Raw genomic sequence first — 22,929 nt, 5'->3', positions numbered from 1 at the left:
ATATCTTTGGGAATCTCTAAACAGTTTTGGATTCCCTAGTAACTTTGTTTCAGCTCTTAGATCTCTTTATTCTGCTCCTCGAGCGAAAATTTTAGTTAATGGTGCTCTTTCAGACTGGGTTACTATCTCCCGGGGCACCAGGCAGGGGTGCCCCCTCTCACCCCTTTTGTTTAATTTCTATATAGAACCTTTTGTGTGCCGGCTTAGGCCCGACCCCCTTATTATACCTTTCAAAATCTCGGACCCGGTGCTAAAATTTGCCCTATATGGAGACGATCTCCTTATGTATACAATCAACCCCACCGAGGCTATTCCAAGATTAGTAGAGCAGGCCGAAGTATTCAGGGAAATCTAGGGCTACAGAATAAATAGGGATAAGACCGAGATCATGGAATGGAATCAGTCTAATGGATCACAAGGGAATAAATCTCGTAGGAGGTATCTGGGCATTCAACTAGCTCAGAAAATAGTGGACATCCCCAAGATTAACTGGAGCAAGGTCTCCAAAAGATGTTTATAGTCTGCTCCTTCGGTGGTCAAGCCTTCCGCTGAACCTATTTGGTAAAGTAAATCTCATAAAAATGATTGTCTTGCCTAAGATAACGTTTTTTATTCAATTCTATCCCATTATCTTTCAGTGCCTTGGATATATCAAAATTGCAGGGAAAAATCGGCTCCTTTATCTGGAACACCAAATTGCCCAGAATTGCTTGGAAAAAGCTCAGGAGAAACCTAAATAGGGGGGGTTTAGCCTTACCAGATTTACTCAATTACTGCCATGCGTTTCATTTTAAAATTTTCAGAATACTGGCCAATAAGCATGTTCCATCCTCATTGGGCCTACTGTTTCAGGCTTTACTCCACAATATTCCTCAAGGACAGGAGTTTTTTCTCTTCAAATTCTGGGACCCTAAATTCTACAAAAAAGTCAGGCTGAAGTTCCTTGGGGATGCATTAAAAAACTGGATTTATGTTAGGAAGAGTCTTAAAATCCCATATTACACATGCCAGGCTCCTATCTGGGACTCTCCAGGCACCCCTGTTTGTCGTAGGGATCATCTCTCTCAGCCTCTGAAAACTGCAGGGGTTCAATTGTGGGGTGATCTCCAGAAGGATTCACAGCTGCTGAGCTGGGAATCTCTCTCCAACATAACAGGTGGCATGCTCACTAGATTTAAATATTATCAACTGTCGGGGTGGTGGGCAACCCAGTCTTGGGATCAAAAAGAAATGAGTGTCAGGTCTACCTCAGTCTCTAGAGAGGGAGGCTGGAAGCGGGAAATCTCTTTCTGGTACTGGGCCCTGCTGGAGGATGAAAGTCTGGTGTCATCTGAAATCCAGCATCTTTGGGGCAATGATTTTGGCCCTGATATGCATAACTTAGATGACATCAGGGAAGATTCTTTCACCATGTTTCAGGCAGTAGTAAAACCAGCTGCCCTTAAGAGAAATCATCTATATATGGCTTATAGGGTTTATTGGACCCCAGGGAAATTAGCTAAGGCATTAGGGTCAGCATATCATTGCCCAAGATGCAAGTATTTGGCGGCCGACGATTTCCACATGTTTGTAGATTGCCCTATGATCATCAGCTATTGGCTTGAGGTGAAAAGGTTTCTTGAAGATGTTCTTCAACAACAGGTGGAGGTTAACCCTAGGACTATCTTCTTCGGCTTGACGATAGATTACATCTTGAAAGATCTAGCATTTAAATTTATTTTTATGTTGTAATCTTGGCTAGGTGAGAGATCTGTAGAGCATGGAAATCTGCAAACCCCCCAACATTTGCAGAATGCCTGTTGCACATCATTTTTTACCAGTGAATCAGACATAGCCAGCGATAATACGACTTGGGATAAGATATGGTTGTCCCGTGTGGCCTGGCGTAATAAGTAAAAGTGGTCCCATGATTTTACCGGGGTACTGTTGGTTCTTTTTCTCGAAAGTAAAGCACGGCTTTGGAGCTGTGCTGAACAGGAGTGGACTAAGGAAACAGTTTTGACTTGAGGGAACCTCATCTCATTATCATTACTGGCTCAATACTAGGGTTGGAACGAGCTAGCCAGAAGAGACGAGTGGAGGAATCCCTTCAAGAATGTCCAATATGGTGTATGAGGACTAAAAAAATAAAAAATATAAATAAATAAAAAACAGCTTAACTTGTTGTTTGCTTGTTCCTCACCTGGACAAGGATTGTGGTTGCTGCTTGATTATGCAAATGTTTACTAAGGGCAGACATAGAGAAAGAGTTTAAGAAAGGACTATGATGAAGAAGACCTGAAGAGTATTGGAAAGTAATCCAAACATTAAAGCACATTGTCTTTGTGCAATACTATGCCAAAAAAAAGTGCATATATATATAAATGTGGAGGGGAAATAATTCCTTTTGACTTCTCGCCTATAAGACTGCGCACTGCCTGTTTTGAAAAGTGTTGTCAACTTACAGTGGGCTTAGAGATCACCCATTGTTTACTATTAGCTGGCTTTATTGTCACTCTCATTTGCCTGCTTCTTATTTGTTAGCTTGTGTGGGATTTCCTTCCTCTTTTCCTCTTCATGCTTTGCATGTTGCTTCCCCAACCCACATCCTGTTGTGCTACCGCCAACACCCATGCTTCTTTCTCCACTGTCCTGTTGCTTCGCAATCCCCACCATCCATGATTCTAACCCTCACTGTGTTGCTTCCCCCAACCCTCGTCCCTTACCCCACTTGCTTGCGCTATTTTGTCTTTTTGTCTACTGATCAAACTTGGATCTATAAATAAAAACACGAAAATACACTTGCATATTTTTGTTTGCATGCACATTCTTGGTGCCTATGCCTACAAAATGATGCAGCCAGCCATGTCACAGGTTTTATTTTTTTGATGCTTCTTTTTTTGTTTTAGCCATGCTGCACAGCATCCGGTATTTTGTACAGAATGGATGAAATTATTGGCAAAGCCAATTGGTATAAATGGCGAGATCTATTGACTTTGCCAAAACTTGCAATACTTGTTTCATATAATAACCAGATCCTGCTTGCATTTGGCATTAACAACGAGGCAAATCACAATTAGATAAAGGAGATGATGGCCTTTCTAGTATTTATTCTTGACACTGCAAGATTCTTCCCATTTTATTGCTGGCTCGGGCTTCGGTATCTGACACATGACTGCAATTGCAAGCAAGGGGTTGTTTTATTTCCCTGAGAAAGTATTTACAGTAAACATCTGGTCAGATGACTTAGGTAGGTTTCCAAGAGTTATAGCGAGGCAACTTGCATTTTATTGCTTGGCTTGTGGACTGACGCAGACCGGCCTCGCTCATAAAATGCCAGTTATTTCTGATGATTATGATGTACTTTACATGCCCCGCACAGTGAGTGGCAAAAACTAGAAATGATTTTCATGGTCTTTAACAATCACTGTAGGGCAATGGTTAACTGTCTCATCACTACACAAATCCAAACACTGTCCATTTCTTTACGATTCACGTAAGAAGTGACCAGGATTTATTGTTTTATGACATACCCATGTAATAAAAAGAATGCAGAATTATGGGCATAAGGTACTTCAGATCATCACTATGTAATGATTACATGGTTTTGTTTCAAGCTCAGCTTAAAATCTGTGTGTGGAGATGTCATGACATAGAATGTTAAGGGGGATTTCTCAGTTTCCCTTTATGCTGCCCAAGGTTGTGGTTGACGTGAATAAAGCTCCATGTTTACTTCACAATTTGATGATGAATTGTTAAACAGATCTAGATTCAGATTCAGAAATACTTTTTGTTTCCAAGAAGTATATTCTTATAGACATATTAGACACATTTCCAGTTAATAAAAAACCTCAAAAAAAGCAGGCAATTTTAGTAACCTAAAACATTGTGATATCCATCTGCCAGGACTACTTATAGATTATACAGTTTCAACTATAAAAACATTGAACATTTCCCTGCCCAGATCCAATGCAATCCACAGCCCAAAGACTCACATATATTTAAAGCCTTTCACTAAAAATAGGAAAAAGTAACAAATAGAAAAACAGTTCATTCTACTACAAATTGGCATTTTAAAGTGTGATGTGTGTATAACCAAAAGCAAACAGTACATTTTACACCAATCAGGATTCCAAAGTGCAATATGCATAACAACTTTTCAGAACGTTTCTGTTAGGAAAGCCTCTAATTTACTTGGTGTTGCCTTACTAAGTATATTTATACCCATACAAACCTAGATCTTAAAACCTATGGGGAAGATAATACCAGCTGAGTCTTTATTCTTTTACACAAATATTGACCAACTGCGATAGCTACATCTCAGAACCTAAGACTATGAATCAACTCTGGGCCCATTTCCCTAGTTTGGATCCCTTATTTTTTAAACACAGGCTAACATATCTTTTTCCTTGCCTCAGTGAAGAATACACAATCCAACAGTAAGTGGCTCACTGAATATATCCTACCTCTCTTATAGGGGCACTGGGCATTGTTCTTAACAACCTCTGTTTTTAATCCCTTAATGCGCCACCCATGTCAATTCCCTCCTCCCCCCTCAAGCGCAATACTTCATTCCGCAGGCACTTGTCTGGAATATTATATAGGTATGGGAACAAGTCCATGCTCTCCTGTGAAATTAAGAACAGCATGGATGAGTTCTTAATTTTGAGGTAATACAAATCCTCTGTTCAACTGGTTTCTATGGCACTTTGCCTGAGAGTACTCTTTATCTGGTTATTTAAAACCCCTTTCCCTTCTTCTATACACTGCTCGGAAATGTTCAAGTCCTTTAGCATAATCATCACCGGGTTCCTTTTCCAGGAGAAAATTATCATTATCTACGGTAATTTGTGGTCTTGGCTCCTATCTATGAGACAAATAAAAGAGCAAGACTCTGACATCAGACAGCACACTCCAGGCTACAGTTCTCAACTCCCTCCTACCAGCTTGGATAATAGCATTTTTAACTTATCCTGAATAACTTTCCTTAGTGGCTCCAAGGTCTGACTGCCAAACTTACGGTCAAACCTTTTACTTGTCGAAAGGGCTTGCAATGCATCTTCCGTAATCTGGACTCTGGTTCTCTTGTGATAAACCATCTTCATTATTATAGCATGTGGACGTGGTGAGAGTAACTCTTTAAAACTCCAGCCTAGGGGCAATATGATAGCTGGGACCCATATCTACAACTCTAAATTCTGTCACCTGATTGAACTGGTGAACTGGTACATCACATAGTCAATAGGTAGTTTACTATTACTATACTTAAATTATTTCCCAGCTCAATAGATTTACTACAATTTGGCGACGAGTGAAGTAACCACACTGCCCCTTCTTCTATACACTGCTCTGAAATGTTCAAACCCTTTACCATAATCATCACCGAGTTCCTCTTCCCAGAGAAAATTATCATTATCTACGATAATTTGTCACCTTGGCTCCCATCTTTGAGACAAATAAAAGTGCAAGCCTCTGACATCTGCCAGCACACTTCAGGCTACAGTTTTCATCTTAACTTATCCTGAATAACTTTCCTTAGTGGCTCCAAGGTCTGACTTAAGCATGGGCTGAAAATTCGTTCCGCTCACGGAATTTGCGGATTTTCAGCGAATCCGCGAATCAGCGGGGACGAAACTTCAGCCAAGCACTTACAGGGTTACAGCAGCAGGTGCAAAAGTTGAAGCTCATTTTTTGTAACCTTTTACAAAAGGGTTACAAAGAAATGAACTTCAACTTGGGCACCTGCTGCTGTAAGCCTGTAAGTGCTTCCTGGCGCCGCGTTGCCTACTTGCAACTATTCTCTGACCCTGATCTGACCCTTGAAGCCGAGTCAGAGAATAGTTACAAGTAGGCAATGAGGCGCCTGTCACGAAAATTAAACCTAAACAGGAAGCTCTGACAGATATAAAAATAAGCATTTGCAATGCAATAGGTCGCGCATTAGGAAAGTTTGAGCTATTGGTCTTGTAAATGACAATTTTGTTTATTTATGTGTTGGTTTTGAAAATAGCTAAATTAATAGCTTTGTCATTTACAATGCCAATAGTTATAACTTTCACAAATGTGACACCTATAGCATTTGTAATGCAACCTGTTTTGTATTTACGTGGCTTAGCTGTATTGATATTACAAATTACAATGGCTTTTAATTTTTTTAAATAATTAATACTTAAATAAAAGTGATTTTAATTTACAATGGCAATAGCTTAAACGTTTGTAAATAACTTTTGTGAAGATTATGTTCAGTGTATTTTATTGTGACGAAAATCCAAGAACAGAAGTGAAATATTAACATCTTTTTGTGACATTTGTAATAAAGTTTGAAACATTGAGAGAACATATTTGATCCAGTTGTTGTTGAATGGTTGCGCAGATTGATCCTGGGGTGGCGCTGAGTGGTGCTGCGGTGGTGCTGAGTGGTGCTGTGGTGATGCTGGGTGGTGCTGTGGTGGTGCTGAGTGATACTGGGATGGTGCTGAGTGATGCTGGGGTGGTGCTGAGTGATGCTGTGGTAGTGCTGAGTGATGCTGTGGTGGTGCTGAGTGATAATGTGGTGGTGCTGAGTGATGCTGTGGTGGTGCTGAGTGATGCTGTGGTGGTGCTGAGTGGTGCTGTGGTGGTGCTGATTGGTGCTGTGGTGGTGCTGAGTGATGCTGTGGTGGTGCTGATTGATGCTTTGGTGGTGCTGAGTGGTGCTGTGGTGGAGATGAGTGATGCTGTGGTGGCGCTGAGTGGTGCTGTGGTGGTGCTGAGTGATAATATGGTGGTGCTGAGTGATAATGTGGTGGTGCTGAGTGATGCTGGGGTAGCGCTGAGTGATGATGTGGTGATGCAGAGGGCAGAAAGGCACAAAAAGCAGTCTAACAATGGGCAGAAGGGCAGAAAAACAAGGGAAACACGAGTCTAACAGAGGGCAGAAGGGCACAAAAAACCAGTCTAACAGAGGACAGAAGGGCAGAAAAACAAGGGAAAAACGAGTCTAACAGAGGGCAGAAGGGCACAAAAAACGAGTCTAACGGGGAAGAAAGGCACAAAAACGAGTCTAACAGAGGGCAGGAGGGCACAAAAACGAGTCTACCAGAGGGCAGAAGGGCACAAAAACAAGGGTATAACAGAGGGCAGAAGGGCACAAAAAACCAGTCTAACAGAGGGCAGAAGGGCACAAAAAACGAGTCTAACAGGGGGCAGAAGGGCAGAAAAACAAGGAAAAAACTAGTCTAACAGAGGACAGAAGGGCACAAAAAACGAGTCTAACAGGGGGCAGAATGAATCCCGCCCTGGGTGTTTGTCCACAAAGATGCCACCTTTTTGTGCAATACCTCTACTCAACTGGAGTACTTTCTATTGTCTAATCAGTAAGTGCTCCCTCGTTGGCTAAATGTATAGGGGCAGATTTACAATAACTGGCGCATCCCCAGGGATGCACCAGTTATTGTGCGCCGCAGCTCCGCCACCCATGGTGAGCCGCATTTACGATGTGGTGCACCATGTGGCAAAAACAGCACAGATGCGTCACGCATCTGTGCCGTAAAAGCAGCGCATTGCTGGAGCTGCGTCACGCTTGCGACACAGCTCCAGCAATGCTCTGGGGGGCCCTATCTCCCCAATGCTGCATCAAGCCATGCGCCTGCTTCAAGCAGGCGCATGGTTTTGACGCAGCATTGGCCTAAAAGTGACGGAGTGAATTCTTGTAGATTTCACTCAGCCACTTTTAGGAGGCGTTCCTGCGCAGGAACGCACTCCCCTGCACCGGACGCCTCCTGATGGCGCAGGGCTTAACAACGTGACGCATCTCTCAGATGCGTCACGTTGTTACTACCCAGCACCATGGCGCATCTATTGTGCTGCCGCTGCATCACAAAAGGTCTCGGTAGAGGGTGGCAGTGGTGAACCAGAGGGTGGCAGTGATGAACCAGAGGGTGACAGTGATGAACCAGAGGGTGACAGGGATGAACCAGAGGGCGACAGTGCTGAACCAGTGAGTGGCAGTGCTGAACCAGAGGGTGGCAGGGGTGAACCAGAGGGTGGCAGTGATGAACCAGATGATGGCAAGGGTGAACCAGAGGGTGGCAGTGGTGAACCAGAGGGTGGCATGGGTGACCCAGAGGGTGGCAGTGGTGAACCAAAGAGTGGCAGTGGTGAACCAGTGGGTGGCAGTGCTGAACCAGAGGGTGACAGTGGTGAACCAGAGGGTGGCAGTGCTGAACCAGAGGGTGACAGTGGTTAACCAGAGGGTGGCAGTGGTGAACCAGAGGTGCTGTGATGAACCAGGGGGTGGCAGTGGTGAGCCAGAGGGTAGCAGTGGTGAACCAGAGGGTGACAGTGCTGTACCAGAGGGTGGCAGGTGTGAACCACAGGTGCTATGATGAACCAGAGGGTTGCAGTCGTGCACCAGAGGGTGGCAGTGGTAAACCAGAGGGTGACAGTGCTGTACTAGAGGGTGGCAGGGGTGAACCAAAGGGTGACAGTGGTTAACCAGAGGGTGGCAGTGGTGAACCAGAGGTGTTGTGATGAACTAGAGGGTGGCAGTAGTGAACCAGAGGGTGGCAGTGCTGAACCAGAGGATGGCAGGGGTGAACCAGAGAGTGGCAGTGCTGAACCAGAGGGTGGCAGGGGTGAACCAGAGGGTGGCAGGGGTGAACCAGAGGGTGGCAGTGGTGAACCAGAGGGTGGCAGTGATGAACCAGAGGGTGGCAGTGGTGAACCAGAGGGTGTTGTGCCCATACACGACCATATGGGTAACTTCGCCATGCAAAAAGCCCCGCGAACACGCAAAATAACCAGCAAACACGCAAAAAACAAAACATCCGCAAATTCGCACAAATTCGCAGATTTTGCGGATTGCAAATTCGATTTCGCGCGAATTTGCAGAATGCAAATTCGCAAATTTCACCCATACTTAGTCTGACTGCCAAAATTACGGTCAAACCTTTTAATTGTCGAAAGGGCTTGCAATGCATCTTCCGTAATCTGGACTCTGGTTCTCTTGTGATAAACCACCTTCATTATTATAGCGTGTGAACGTGGTGAGAGTACCTCTTTAAAACTCAAGTCTAAGGGCAATATGATAGCTGGGACCCATATCTACAACTCTCAAATCTTTCACCTGATGGAACTGGTGAACTGGTACATCACATAGTCAATAGGTAGTTTACTATTACTATACTTAAATTATTTCCCAGCTCAATGGATTTACTACAAATTGGCGACGAGTGAAGTAACCACAACACTGAACCCATGATGATGATCTGCGGCACTCTACAGAGAAGGTCGACAGTAGTCTTGGGGGGGAACTCTGCCATTTTGTGGGGACATTTACAGGTCAGTGCGCAGCATGTTGTACAGGTTCACCTTTTCGGATGGTTACAGGGGGGGTTCATAGTGTCTTTCTGTACCTCCTGGAGCTCCTTGAAACAGGACCAGAGGTGGGCCACTGGGGCAGTGGTCGCTGTGCGGAGGCCGAGCACTAGCCGGGTACGAGCAGAAACAAACTTGCTTGCCTAGTGGAAGGTGTATCATCTGCAGCATTTGTAACGCAGACATTATTTTCTGCATGAAGACTCCTATTCCAGGTTACTAGACAGCGCTTCTAAACAGAAAAAGCCAACACAACACTGAGGGTTGCCAGGCAACACGGAAATAACAAAGCGAGAAAGCTGGCGCTCTGTAGTGCGTGAACTTTATTCTATCCGTCCATGCAGCCTGCGCATTACATTGCCCTTTTTTTGCAATTGTCACTGTTATTCTTGATGAATTAATTGAGTCCATCCTCAAAGCAGATCCTTTTGGAATTTGGCATTACTGTGATACGAACACTAACTGCTTGTCACATTTTTCAAGATTCCAGTGGGTGGAAACGTTTGTGAAATACATACGGATATGAATGGTTTGGTCTGTGATATGCACACATTCTCTGTGTGCATATTTCCTTTTGAGGAATCACTACTGTGATACGCACACAAAAACTGCATATCACATCCAAGAGCACTGTTTTAAGGTGGTTTCTACTGTAGTGTACACACCTTGATGTTCAGCACAAAGACATTTGTGAGATAAGCTACATTTTACTAAGTGTCTTGTACAAGAGAACGGTGGGGGTATATTCAATGTGGTGGTTCAGCATATGCACTGGCGCAGACAAACTGTGTGCTGTGATATGCACACACTCTTGCATTCAATATTGATCATCCAAAAATACAGTGAATTGATGCACCACCTGATTTTCTTCAAACATCTGGAGATCCACCCATATTGTGGAATTCGTGATTCAAGGTGTTTACAAAATACATTGGCCCCACAGGAGGAAATAGGTATTGTCCGTAATGAAGAGGTTTCTCTCGTATGCAATTGGTGGTTTAAAGGTCAATCCATCTAAGAGTATTTACTACCCCATGAGTTAGGGGAGAAGGAGGAGGCTATTGATGAATGTCAATTAGCAGTCATGAAGCTAGAACAAAATTTTGATGTTCAAACTAGTTTGATAGTCATTCAACATAAATATTTCACAAGAGAACAGCGTCAGGATGAGTCTATTTATAATAATGTGGCAGCATTGTGAATCCTTGCAGCAGATTTAGAGTTTGACTATTTTACAACAAAAATGATACGGGACCAAGTTGTTGTAAGATGTTGCGATAAGAAGGTTCTGGTGAAATCATTAATGCTAAAAGATCCCACAATGGCAGCGACCATTGATATTGTAAAGAGTATTGAGTTGTTACAAAAGTCGTGCAAGGAGCTGACATGCAAAGAGTAATGTGGTGATGCTGTAGTGAAAGAGTCATGGAGTTACAAACAGGGTAGTCAGAATTGAAAAAATGGCAAGAGAAAGGAAGGGAAAAATATGTGTTTTCATTGTGGTTATCCAAATCACACACTGAATGGTTGTCACTGTCCTGTGAAAAATGCCAGTTGTAGAGTTTGTGAGAAACTGGGATATTTCACTAAAGTATGTCAGTCATAAAATGAAAAAAATAATGCAATTCCTGAAAAAGACATTAGTGAAGGATCCGAAGATTAGCATAATTTTGGAAGAGATGTAGTGTTGGCTGTTCAGGGAGACAAGTGAGAGTGTGTTGATCCGTAAGAGAACATCATAGACTATGGAAAAGTCTTAAATTTGCTGGTCAATTCGGTGGCAATTACATGATCACAAATTAATTGTATAAGGAATCTTGGCCAGATAAAAACTTATGCCCACCTGTTAGGTACTGTGTATCATATGATGGAAGAAAAAATTAATTACAAGGATATTTTGAGACAATTTTAGAGTTTAAAGGGAAAAGGATCAGTGGAAAAGTATACATAGCGTACAAAGGTCTTAACATTCTTGACTTATTTCATCAAGGTCGGTTTGGGATGATACTTTGTCCAGGTAGGAAAGTACAAGTGGCTGTGGTTGCCGAAGGGAATGCTTCAGTGTCTGCATCCTTGGAGGACAATGTTTGGATGAAGTTGTTCAAAGCAGTTTTCAGTGGCAAATTGTGCAGAATGGAAGGTTTAAGCACAAGATTTGTCGCCGGAAGGTCAACCTAGGCACAATTTACGAAACTCACCAGTTAGTGTAAGTGAAGATTTGACAAGCATTTTGAAGAAAATATGTGAAGATGATGTTATTGAACCAGTGGAGTCTTCCTTGTGGTTTTCTCATCTGGTTATTGCCCACAAAAAGAATAGCCGACTAAGGGTCTGTGTAGATCTCAGGAGTCCTAATAAAGTAATATGGGTAGATTCTCATCCACTACCCAGAATCAACAATATAATCACAACTTTTGCGGGTGCAATACTGTTTAGCAAGATCGATCTGGCATCTGCATACCACCAAGCAGAGTTATATCCCGTGGCCAGACACCATACTGGATTTGGTTCACCGATGGGCACTTTCTAACTTAAAAGGATGTTGTTCGGAATGGCTCCCATGGCATCAGTTTTTCAACACATTCTTGAAAATGTTTTTGAAGGGATAGATGGTGTGGTCACTTTTCAAAATGACATTTTGATTGCTGGAAAAAAACATGGAGTAGCATGATAAAGTCATGGGAGAAGTTCTGAAAAGACTGGGAAAGGCTGATGTGGTAGCAAATGTAACCAAAAGTGATTTCCAGAAGGACATCATTGAGTATTTCGGCCATGTTATTGCAGAGAAAGGTGTTCACCCATGACCAACTTTGATTGATGCCATAAATAATGCTCCTGTTCCAGAGTCAAGTGAGCAGGTTTCCTATTTTATAGGAGTGAGCGAGTTCTATGTCAAATTCATTATGAACTTTGCTTGTAAAACTATCAATTTATCTGAATTGATAAAGAAAGAAAGGAGATTTTTATGGGATGAGAAATGACCAAATGAATTTTTGTCCTTCAAAAATGACATTGATTTTGCTGAAGTTTTAGCACCCTTTGACTCTACCATTGTGGGTATGATTACGGTGGATGCAAGCAATAGAGGGTTTAGTAATACGCTAGTTCAAAAGGGAGAGGTTGAAAAAATTATTGGTGTTGCATCTAGGGCATTGAGAGAGAATGAAAAATTATTTTTTGTGATTGTGAAGGAAATGTTAACTTGCTGTTGGATAGTTGAACGCTTTATGTGTTTTATCTGGGAAGGAAAATTCTCTTTAAAAACAGATAAGCCTTTAGTAAACATTTTGAATGGAATTACGATAAAAGATCATACCCCAGGTTAACAAGTTTGAGTTCATAATTGTTGCTATATAATTTTCAAGTTCAACATGTGGCTGGTGGAAAGAACATCAGAGATGACTATTTGTCACTATTCCCTTTACCATGTGATGATAAAACTACAGGAGGTCCAGATAATGATGAAGAATGTTTGATAGCTGTCTTTGGAGGGTGTTGGCATGATAATGTGAGGAAAAACTTTTGTACTGCCTTCTACTTTAAGACAAACCATAACTAAAAGCAAAATCAGGACGCATTATTGGTGGCCAAGTATGGACCAGGGCAAAGACAAGGAAATGAAGGATGGACCACTGAAACTTTTCAGACACTCATCTCCAGTCAAAGATCTGGGCTGAATCCATCATCGTTCTTTAGATCACTTTGCCACCTCAGTTCAGACCCAGCCATATGCAAATCCATCTTGACCCTTTGCCTTATGGGAACAGTCCAGCCCAAACTGCCAAGCCAGTTCCTCCCTGGACCGGAAACAGGCATCCAGGGACTGGTTTTGGGGTAATACGCCTCATCAGCCAGGCTAGCTTGAATCCAGTGGCAAAGTGAGCAAGGGACCCACTTTCTGCCTGCCCTGCCAACTTAGGGCGAACAAAGCAAACACAAAGAAATAATGTATGGAGCACTGAAAATTTTCAGACCCTCACCCCCAGTCACAGATCTGGGTTGAATCAATCAATGTTCTTTAGCTCACTTCGCCACCCCAGATCAGATCGAGCCATATGCAAATCAGTCTTGACACTGTGCCTCGTGGGCACAGTCCAGCCCAAACTGTGAAGTCAGGTCCTCCCTGGACCAGAAACAAGCATCTTGGGACTGGTTTTGAGTAAATACCCCTCATCAGCCAGGCTAGCTTTAATCCAGTGGCAAAGTGAGCAAGGGACCAATGTCTGGCCATACACTGCCAAGTTAAGGTGAACAAAGCAAACACAAAGAAAAGATTGACAGAGCACTGAAACTTTTCAGACACTCACCCCCAGTCACAGATCTGGATTGAATCCATCATCATTCTTTAGCTCACTTCGCCACCCCAGTTCAGACCCAGCTATTTGCAAATCAGTCTTGACCATGTGCCTCATGGGAACAGTCCAGCCTGAACTGCCAAGTTAGGTCCTCCGTGGACCTGAAACAAGCATCCTAGGACCGGTTTCAGGGTATTACCAATCATAAGCCAGGCTAGCTTGAATCCAGTGACAAAATGAGCAAGGGGCCCTTGTGTGGGCATACCCTGCCAACTTAGAGCGAACAAAGCAAACACAAGGAAATGAGAAGTATGGAACAGGAAATAGTAGAAATGTTCATGGGATGTATTATTTATTCAAATTGCGACAAGGTGTTGAAAACTGTACCTGTACTACAACCTACTGATGTGACTGAGGGTCCATGGTCAAAGTTAGTGATTGATTTCATCGGCCTCTTTAATGCTCTTCATCGAAGATTGAGATTTGCCATGTTTATGATAGATTATTATAACAATTAGGGGGAGGGGGAGTTAATGGAAGAATGTTTTTGCCACGATGGATTCAGTCTATAGCATCGTTGAAGATTCTATGGGACTCTGTGACCTTGCTTCATAGGTTTCTTCCATAACCTTGCATTGTTGATCACAATTGCAAATACAATTGCATTTGTATTGTTCTTTTTTGTCCTCCTCCTTGCTTGTTGCTGTACAGCCACCTTTAGATTAGGGGTGGGCGGAACTTGTAGAGTTTCACTATGTGGAATTCTGTGGAGTTACATAAAATCTCCATGAGATTCTGCAGAGTTTGGCCAATGGGTGGAAATATGCAACTGTCACTGCAATTTAGTGCTGGTAGCGTGTGTAGCACTGAATAATCAGTGCAAATGGCACTATACATTGTGCAAGGGCACATGTCATTTGAGTTGATTTCGCTGCCACTCAAATAGAAACACTACTCAAGCTGCAGCAAATCTATTTGGGCAGCAGCCCTCTGATTGCGACACCTCAACTTCCCGTGACTGCCTGCGTTAGAAAATCAAGCAAGGGGATGCCAAATTTTCTGGAACCACACTGGAGAAAAATTGGCAGAATTTGGCCAGAAATCCACATTAGAGAGTGAAGAGGCATGACCAAAATTCCACCAATTCCACGAGTGGAATGAAACATTACGCCCACCCTTACTTTAGATACGTCTCCGCTATGATGGGAAACAGCCTTTATAACACAGCTGGAACCCCGCATGCCTTTACCACGCAGGCTTAATCATGCAAGGGACATTACCACACAAGTCTTCCATGCAGGATTTTACAGCGAATATTCCCTTACCATGCAAGCCTTTACAATCAATTTCATTTCACATCCCAGAGGCACACAGTCTTTTTAACAAAACGCAGGGCCATGCGCCCCCCAACAGCCCTGGGGACTGCTACCTGCCCAGGACATGTCTCTATAATTAAATCGCAGCCTTGGGGACCACCACCTTCCTGGGGCTTATTTACATTGGAGGTGGGTTGTGTGGCCCCCAATCGTGAACCCCTACATGGCCCTGAGGATCGACAACCCCAGGACCGGCTCCAGCAATGTTTCGGGGTGCCCACCCATGGCTGGACATTGCAGTTTGCTATGGGTTGTTGTGAGCACCATTCCTGCCAAGCCATAGCAAACTCTCTGATATCAGCAAGCAAGAGCAAAAATGCTCTTGCTTGCTGAAAGCAGAGCAGTGTGTGTTTCACCTGCCTACTATGAAGCGAGCAGGGAAACAGACACTTTGCTTTGGGATCCATGTTTGCAGCTCCCTGGGTCTCACAGCAATGCTGGCTCCCACAGGAGGAGGAGAGCCAGCAGGACAACGGGTTCCTTCAAGCTCCCTGCGGTCCCATTGGCGAGTGTGTGCCCTAGAGGCACCCACATTAAATGGACAGGCCCCAGGGGATGAGGCCCCAGGGGCCCAATTTGGCCTGGGGAGGGTGGCCGTGCAGCCCCCTTCCCCACCTGTAAAATGTTTGGCCCCAGGGGATGGTGTTCCCAGGGCTGAAACCGGCATGGGGAGGGGGGCTGCGCGGCCCCCTTTCCTCTTTCACACTTTAAAAAAAAGGCCAGGCCCAGGGTGATGGGGTCCCCGGGTCTGATATGGGCCTCAGAGTGGGGCCACATGGCCCCCTCCCTTTAATAAAAAAAATATATATATATTAAAAAAAGGTTGGCAGAGCCCCGGGTGAGGGGGTCCATGGGTCGAAATTGCCCCAGGGCCTGCGTGGCCCCCTCTCTCTTTTTTAATACAAAATACAAAAAAGGGACAGGGCCTAGGGGATGGAGTAACCAGGGCCCAAAAGGGTCAAGGACAGGGGGGCATGAAGCCCTCTTCCAAAAAATAGCAAATTAAAAAAACAAAAGATGGCAAAAGACAGCCTTGCCCCTGTTCTCTACCACTCTGCAAACACACATCCTGGTGTGCTGCTGGGTGGGGAATGACGTCCACTTGGCTACTGAAGGTCATTAGGGGCAACAAGGCCTCCTGTTACCTCCAGTAGTGGGATTGATGAGAGGCGGTCCAAGGCCAGCCCCCTTTCTCCACCACCCTGCAAATGCTCCTCTTGGTGCACTGCTGGTGGGTGGATGAGGTCCCCTTGCCTCCTGAGGGCCTCAGGACTAAAGTAGACTTCATCTGACAAGCAGCAGTGTGCCAGGACAAACATTTGCAGTGTGGTGGAGAGAGGGGGCGTTGCCTCTGACGACCTCTCAGCAATCCAGCTGTGTTGGTCTTACTGGAGGTAACAAGAGGGCTATTTGGCCCCAAGAACCCTCAAGAACCAAGGAGACCTCATCCCCCAACTAGTAGTGCCCCGGGAGGCACGTTTGCAAAGTGGTGGAGAAAGGGCACGTGGCCTCTAACGATCTCTCAGCAATCCCACTGAGTGGGGCTTACAGGTGGGGAAGTTGGCACCAGGTGACCCTCAGCAGCCAAGGGCACTTCATCCCCCTACTAGTAGTGCGCTAAGAGGCGCATTTGTAGAGTAAAAGAGAAAGGGGCGTATCCACCTACCAGGCCTCAGCAAACCTTCTGTGCGGGACTTACTGAAGGTAAAAAGAGGGGTATTTGGTCCCCAGGGATGTCCTTGGGGGTCAACTACCCCTCATGTCTCCAATAGCGGGATTGCTAAGAGGACTTCGGAGGCCATGAACCCTTTCTCAACCACTCTGCAAACGAGGCTCAAGGTGTACTACTGGTTGGGGGATGAAGTCCAATTTACTCCTGAGGGACCTTGGGGATCAAGAAGCCCCACCTGGTACCTCCTGTAAGTTCTACACAGCGGGATTCCTGAGAGCTAGTCGGAGGCCCAGCCCCTTTTTACCATCATTCTGAAAACATGACTACTAGTTACAAAAATGAAGAAATTCACTTGCAAATCCAAATCCAAAGATTCAGGGATGTTATAGGTAGGAAATGGAATATAAAAAACCTTAGAAATTCACAGAAATAACAGGCTTCAGAGGCATTATGATTTGGCTCATGTGTCACTCACACAAAATTAGAGACATTCTGCCGTTATAGTTAGTTGAGCTAACTATAACTCGTGCCCCCACAATGTAACGCTTATGACCACACAAGTTGCATCACTCATGTCATGGTCAGTGACATCACTAATAACATCACTGATGGCACCTAAAATTACATATATATAATTATTAACTTGTACGTTTTTACCACGCATATGCCTGAACCATATGTGCCTCAACAACGCATATTTTGTTGTAAAAGCATGAGTGATACAGGTATATGCATGGTAAAGATTTGCAGGGTAGTGTCACCTGCATCGTAATGACCATGTTGTCAAGCCATGCTTGGTAATGGCTTGCATGGTTCCGTCATACATCCCGCTGTAATGCATGCTGTTGGTTCACCTTCAACTGTGTCTTTGCTGTGATTTTTGATGTTCACTTTGTTGCTTTGAGTACTGTTGAGTGCAACAGATCGTATCCTTGTGCAAGGGTTTATGCTTGTAACTCAACTTACAAATCAGGGAACAATTGCTTAAAAAATAAAAACATCAGCTGTGCACTACAGAGTACTACAATCAGCCACAAGCACAAATACATCAAGAAAAATATATTCAGAAATGTTTTTAAAAAAAGAACAAATTTAGAACTAGTAGCACTAACCTGGAGCGTTTCCTCCGGAGGGTGCGACACACATCAACTGGGGTTTGAGCCCTCACTCCGCTATCCTACTAGTCTGGTCTCATGAAGGTAACACAAAGGTAAGTACCAGAAGAACAGAGAAAGAGGGCTATGGAGAGAGAGAGAGAGAGAGAGAGAAATTTGAAGTGCATGGTACATCACAGGGCGGCCTTGTGTGTCGGTTAGAGTGGAGTCATCAGCCTGCTGATGCTGGGCCTCGGTTGGTTAGTGGGTGTTGCAATGGTAACACTGACTATAAACATCAGAGTTACTTGCTTTCTCCCTTTTAGGGTATTATATGCATCTTTCTTAAATCAGTCAGGATTTAATTCTTCCAACTTCCCAACATAACTAGCATTCACCTGTTCCCCTCTGAATACTCTGGGTATTCTCTGGCTCCCCGTTGGCCGCTTATCTGAGGAGTGCAAGATGAAGCAGATTCTCTAGTCTCTAGATTTTGTGCTAAACATTACTTTGGGTTACCTATTTCGTCCTGGGTTAGCTTTTCCCTTTGTGGACCTTTTTTAACAATTAAACTGAGTTACATCCACTCATTTCCGAGAGTCTGTTCTCTGGATATCGTATTGGATATTGTATCCTAAATAACCAATTTTTCCGTGAATGTTGATGACACACCCAAAGTGTGAACTTGTCTTTTTGTGTAAGGGTTCTCTGCACTTTCACTAGAGTTCCTCAAAGGATTGCATGCCATTTTTTGCGTCTTCTATTTTTGAATCATTACGTTAAAAAAATTAGAATGGTTCCTCAAAAGTATCCATGGTTTGTTAGAATGTCTTTGTTTAAATGTTAACCCCTTCGATGCTGATGACAGAACAGTTCCGTCATCAGCATCGGCTGAGCTGTGCTGATGACGGAACCGTTCCGTCATGACTCCGCCCGCGCAAGGCGGAGTCAGCATGGGCGGGGAATTCGCGCCGCACGGATGCGGTTAATCACTCTAATAATATGTTTATTTTCTTTCATAGGAATTGCCTATGCCCATCTGGATGGAGTGGCAACTAAGATAAGTCTCTTCCTATAAGGTGTCTGCACTATTCCTTATTTCAATTAATGTGCAGCTCTTTTCTCACATTCTGTCTGAATTTTTCACAGGTCCGAGCAGGTCGCACTGGAGTCTGGCTTGGTCTCTGGGAGCTAGGAAACAGGTAGTGAAGACAGCTTATATTCTCACTTCATGGGAAGAGGTCCTACTCCTGCAGGATCCCTGTATAATGATTGAGGTCAAACATATGGACATGGCTTAAATAGTCTTGACAAAAGCAGTAGCCAACTAAGCTTTGCACATAAAACACTGTTCTGTGTTCTGCAACGCCCAAATTGGCCCCTGATTCTCATGAGATGTTGTGTAATCTTGCTGGAGGTTGGCAGTGTGAAAGGAAAACTTACCAGCGCTCTCCCCGCCTGGCCCCAATAATTGGTTTTTACTTGTCTGTGCCCCTCGAGGCCTTGCATACTTTACTCTCACCAATTCTTGCCCATCAGCGTGAGCACTAGGCGCTCTTGTTGATTCCCTGGTTGGTTGCTGGACTCTGACAATAACATGGGATTCTAATATTAGTGCTCCTAGAAAATTACTTTAAAGGGGGAATTTAGTGATTAATAATACGCACATACTGGCTCCACATAATGGCGGTGCTCATCACATGGCCAGCAAAGAAAAGGAGACACGAAGGACAAAAACAAGCATTTGCAATGCAATAGGTCTCGGATTTACGCGAGTTTAAGCTATTGCATTGTAAACGGCAATGCCTTTTATTTATATTTTAAAATCCAAAACAAAAATAAAACATCTTGCCGTTTTCTTGCTTTCCCCTTTTAAACGAGCAGCTCTACAGTGGTGGCTGGGGCGGGGAGTTGGAGCAGGTTGCCTCATCCGGACCCACCACCATGTAAGCTTCTTTGCATTCCTTTGAGAGGAAAAAAAAGAAACCGAACAACAGGCTTTTAAAATAAAATGGAATACACTCCAGTTCTCGCGGCAGCTTTAATGCGTGATCCCGTGCCTGCTGAAAGGGGAATGATAACTTGGATGGGCATACCTTTTGAATTTGACCATTATTGTGTGTTTTAAGTGGAGTTGTCTGGCGTTGCTGTGCATTCAGCAGCCTTTAGAACTGATCACTTGACGGCGCAATGGGAGCAGCTTGACAGCAACTCTCCTGTGTCTCTGACACAGACTCTGACAGAGTGCTTGTAGTCAGCGCTGCGGGAACGGATTGCAAATGGAATCTGCTTGTATTCGGCGCTGCAGGAACGGGTTGCAAATGGAATCCGTTCAGTGCTCCTTGTTGGGGCGTCTTCTTGTTGGGGTGCTGCTTCTGTCTCCACCTACCGAAGCAGGAGATCCAAACGAACCAAAGCCACGCTTCACCTCGTCCTGCTTCACTGCTTGTGCTTTCTCTGCCTCTCTTTGTCTAGCATGCGCACGATGTAAGGCCTCGTAAGGATAAAAATGACAACATGGCCACCAGGAGGCGGGATTAAGTAGCCAAGCACCAATGAGAATGCAGGAATTATGATTCAGGCCAATAAAAAATAAGGCTGGAAAGTGGGCGGAGCTTCCCCCACTATACTGTATACAGCATGTCTCTGACGAGACAGCGCATGCGCTACCTAGTCCGAGACCTAACAAGGAGGCTATAACACGCACTGGCTCCATAAAATGGTGCATACCACATGGCTGGCAAACAATAATTCATGGAGAAGAAAGACAAAATATCCACTTATGACACACACAAATACATTAGGTCCACAAAATAGTGGTCAACAATCTCCACTTGGCCAGCAAAGGCGAAGGCATGGAGAACAAATATAAAATGGCCGCATATGAGACACACACACACACACACTGGCTCTACAAAATGCTAGTTGCCACATGGTCAGAAGAGAAGGAGGCTTGGAAAAAAAACACAGCTGCCCTACCAGGGCTGGTGCCACTTCCTTCTCCATCAAGGTTTACAGGGAAAGGAGTACTCAAGCATAAGTGACGGTGCCTATCAGTGCACCTTAATGTACCACAAGTGAAGTGGCAATAATAATGTCAAAGAAAATCCAACCAAGATAAAAAAAAATATGTACGATAACAGCACAACAAAATGGAACAGTGAGAAAAGAATAAAGTAAACTTAAAAATTCCCCAAATACAAACAGCACAAGGAAACAGAATGTGGAAAAACCCATTAAAAATACTTCCGTGACCTACAGCATCTTAAGCCCCACATTACAAAGACAAATTTGCTACTATATAAAAGTTTTCAAAAACACAGGAAAAATTGAGAAATGTTTTCAGCCCCAGTTGTCCACCATCCAAAAATGTCCATTATGCCTTAATCTCACAAGGCCCTGCATGCACCCTCCCTAACTTAAAACCCAGGCCATCATCAAGAAACAAAATGAAAAAAGCAACAAAATAGGGGTGCCTACCTACAGAAACATTTTGCTAAGAAATGCACTGAACTTACTTGATTGTCCAAAAAACAGAAAAGATTCCAACTTCTAAGAGTGGATGATTGAGCAGAGATTACAGATTTTTATTTCATATAAATGATTTGACTATTATAGAAAAAATAATGAATTTAACATATGATATTGCAAAACATGTGTTGCATAAAGGTTGTTTAGATTTAGGAAAACATTGAATTAATGAAGATATATATGCAGCATTTAAGGAAGATTAATACATGGAAATAGAAAAACTAAACGCATTTTTGGCCTCATTTATCTTCACCCAATATTGCATGCAATGCTTGGGATGTGGGCATTGCAACTTTAGAGAGCCCCCTCTCCTTTTGCAGGTCGATTTAGAGGTTTTTTCCCTATAGTCTTGAATTGAAACATACCATTACTGGAAGCTTCTTTAGAAGAGAAAGTATAAGCATAGATGTTCTGTTAAAAAGAGGAACATTGATGCCAGCTGCTTCCACCCACTTTATTCTCTGGACAAGCTTAGAACATAACGGGAAACCACAGGTGACCATAAGGATCAGGATGTGCACAGCTACTGGCAGTCACATATTTCACATAGGTGAGTGGGGCATCCAAGGCCTGCTTTAAACAGAACTAGGCAAAATAGTATGCTTTGCGAGTCGTGAGTGAGCAAGGAGAGAACATATAAGAACTGTAAATGAGGAGGTATAATGGAGTAATAGTAATCGCCTACATTGCACATCCGCAGGCACTGGTTTGAGCCCAGTGGGAGCAACGCGGGGGACCCTTACTCTGAGGTGACGAGGGAAGCACACTGCAGACATTCAGCATCATTTCCCCCTGGCATTGCGGTAATTGCAGTTCTTAATATTTCCAGTAATTCACAAGTAATGTCGTGTTCACCATCAGTTGGTGAAGGCAGGGCTGGTAATCCTGTGCATTCCTGGACAGGCTGAAGTGATGCTTGTATTTCAGCAGGTCAGGGACCGCTCCACAGCGTGCGGCTTGTTGCCGCGTCTCATTAGCCTAATCACCCCTGGAGGTGCTTTAACATTAGTGGGAGGAGGGCATACAGCCTAAGTGGCACACCGCTGATTAATTGGAAGTATGAGCTCTATTGAGGACTGCATCCACCAGAAAGCATTGCAAGGAGTGCTGCAGGCAAGCAGTGTGCATTGGGAAGGCGGGATTTTCGATCTCTTATCTGATCACTCTAGATCTAAATCCCCGATCAGGTCGACTGAATCTTTGATGCCTGTCATTGAGTAAAAAGGTAATCCACTACTAGGTTAATCAAACCAATAATTGGCACGACTCAGAAGAACCACTTACCACGGATCAGTTTTAAAGTTTTATTGTAAAGCCAATGTTAGCTGAAGGTATAAACCTCTCAATATCAGGTTCAAAAGGTACACTGGCATCAACAAGAACATGAATTCTCTGAATGATCTTAAACGACAGAAAAATACCACCAATGCTAATTCAAGGATTAATAGATTTGCCAATATAGACACAAGCTGAAGCTTGCGAGACATTTACAGAATGAAGAAAATATCAGGTTAGACTGTTCCTACACTGGACTAGGTGACATCCCTACTCAGCAGAGTCTTAACCTAAAAAGGTGTCAGCCGTGGTGATTTCCAAAGAAGTTCACGCACTTCTCTTAGTCTTAG

The sequence above is a fragment of the Lissotriton vulgaris genome, chromosome 5 (genome assembly GCF_964263255.1).
Source record: "Lissotriton vulgaris chromosome 5, aLisVul1.2, whole genome shotgun sequence".
In the NCBI taxonomy this organism is placed as follows: Eukaryota; Metazoa; Chordata; class Amphibia; order Caudata; family Salamandridae; genus Lissotriton; species Lissotriton vulgaris.
Note: the sequence above shows the minus strand (reverse complement) of the source record.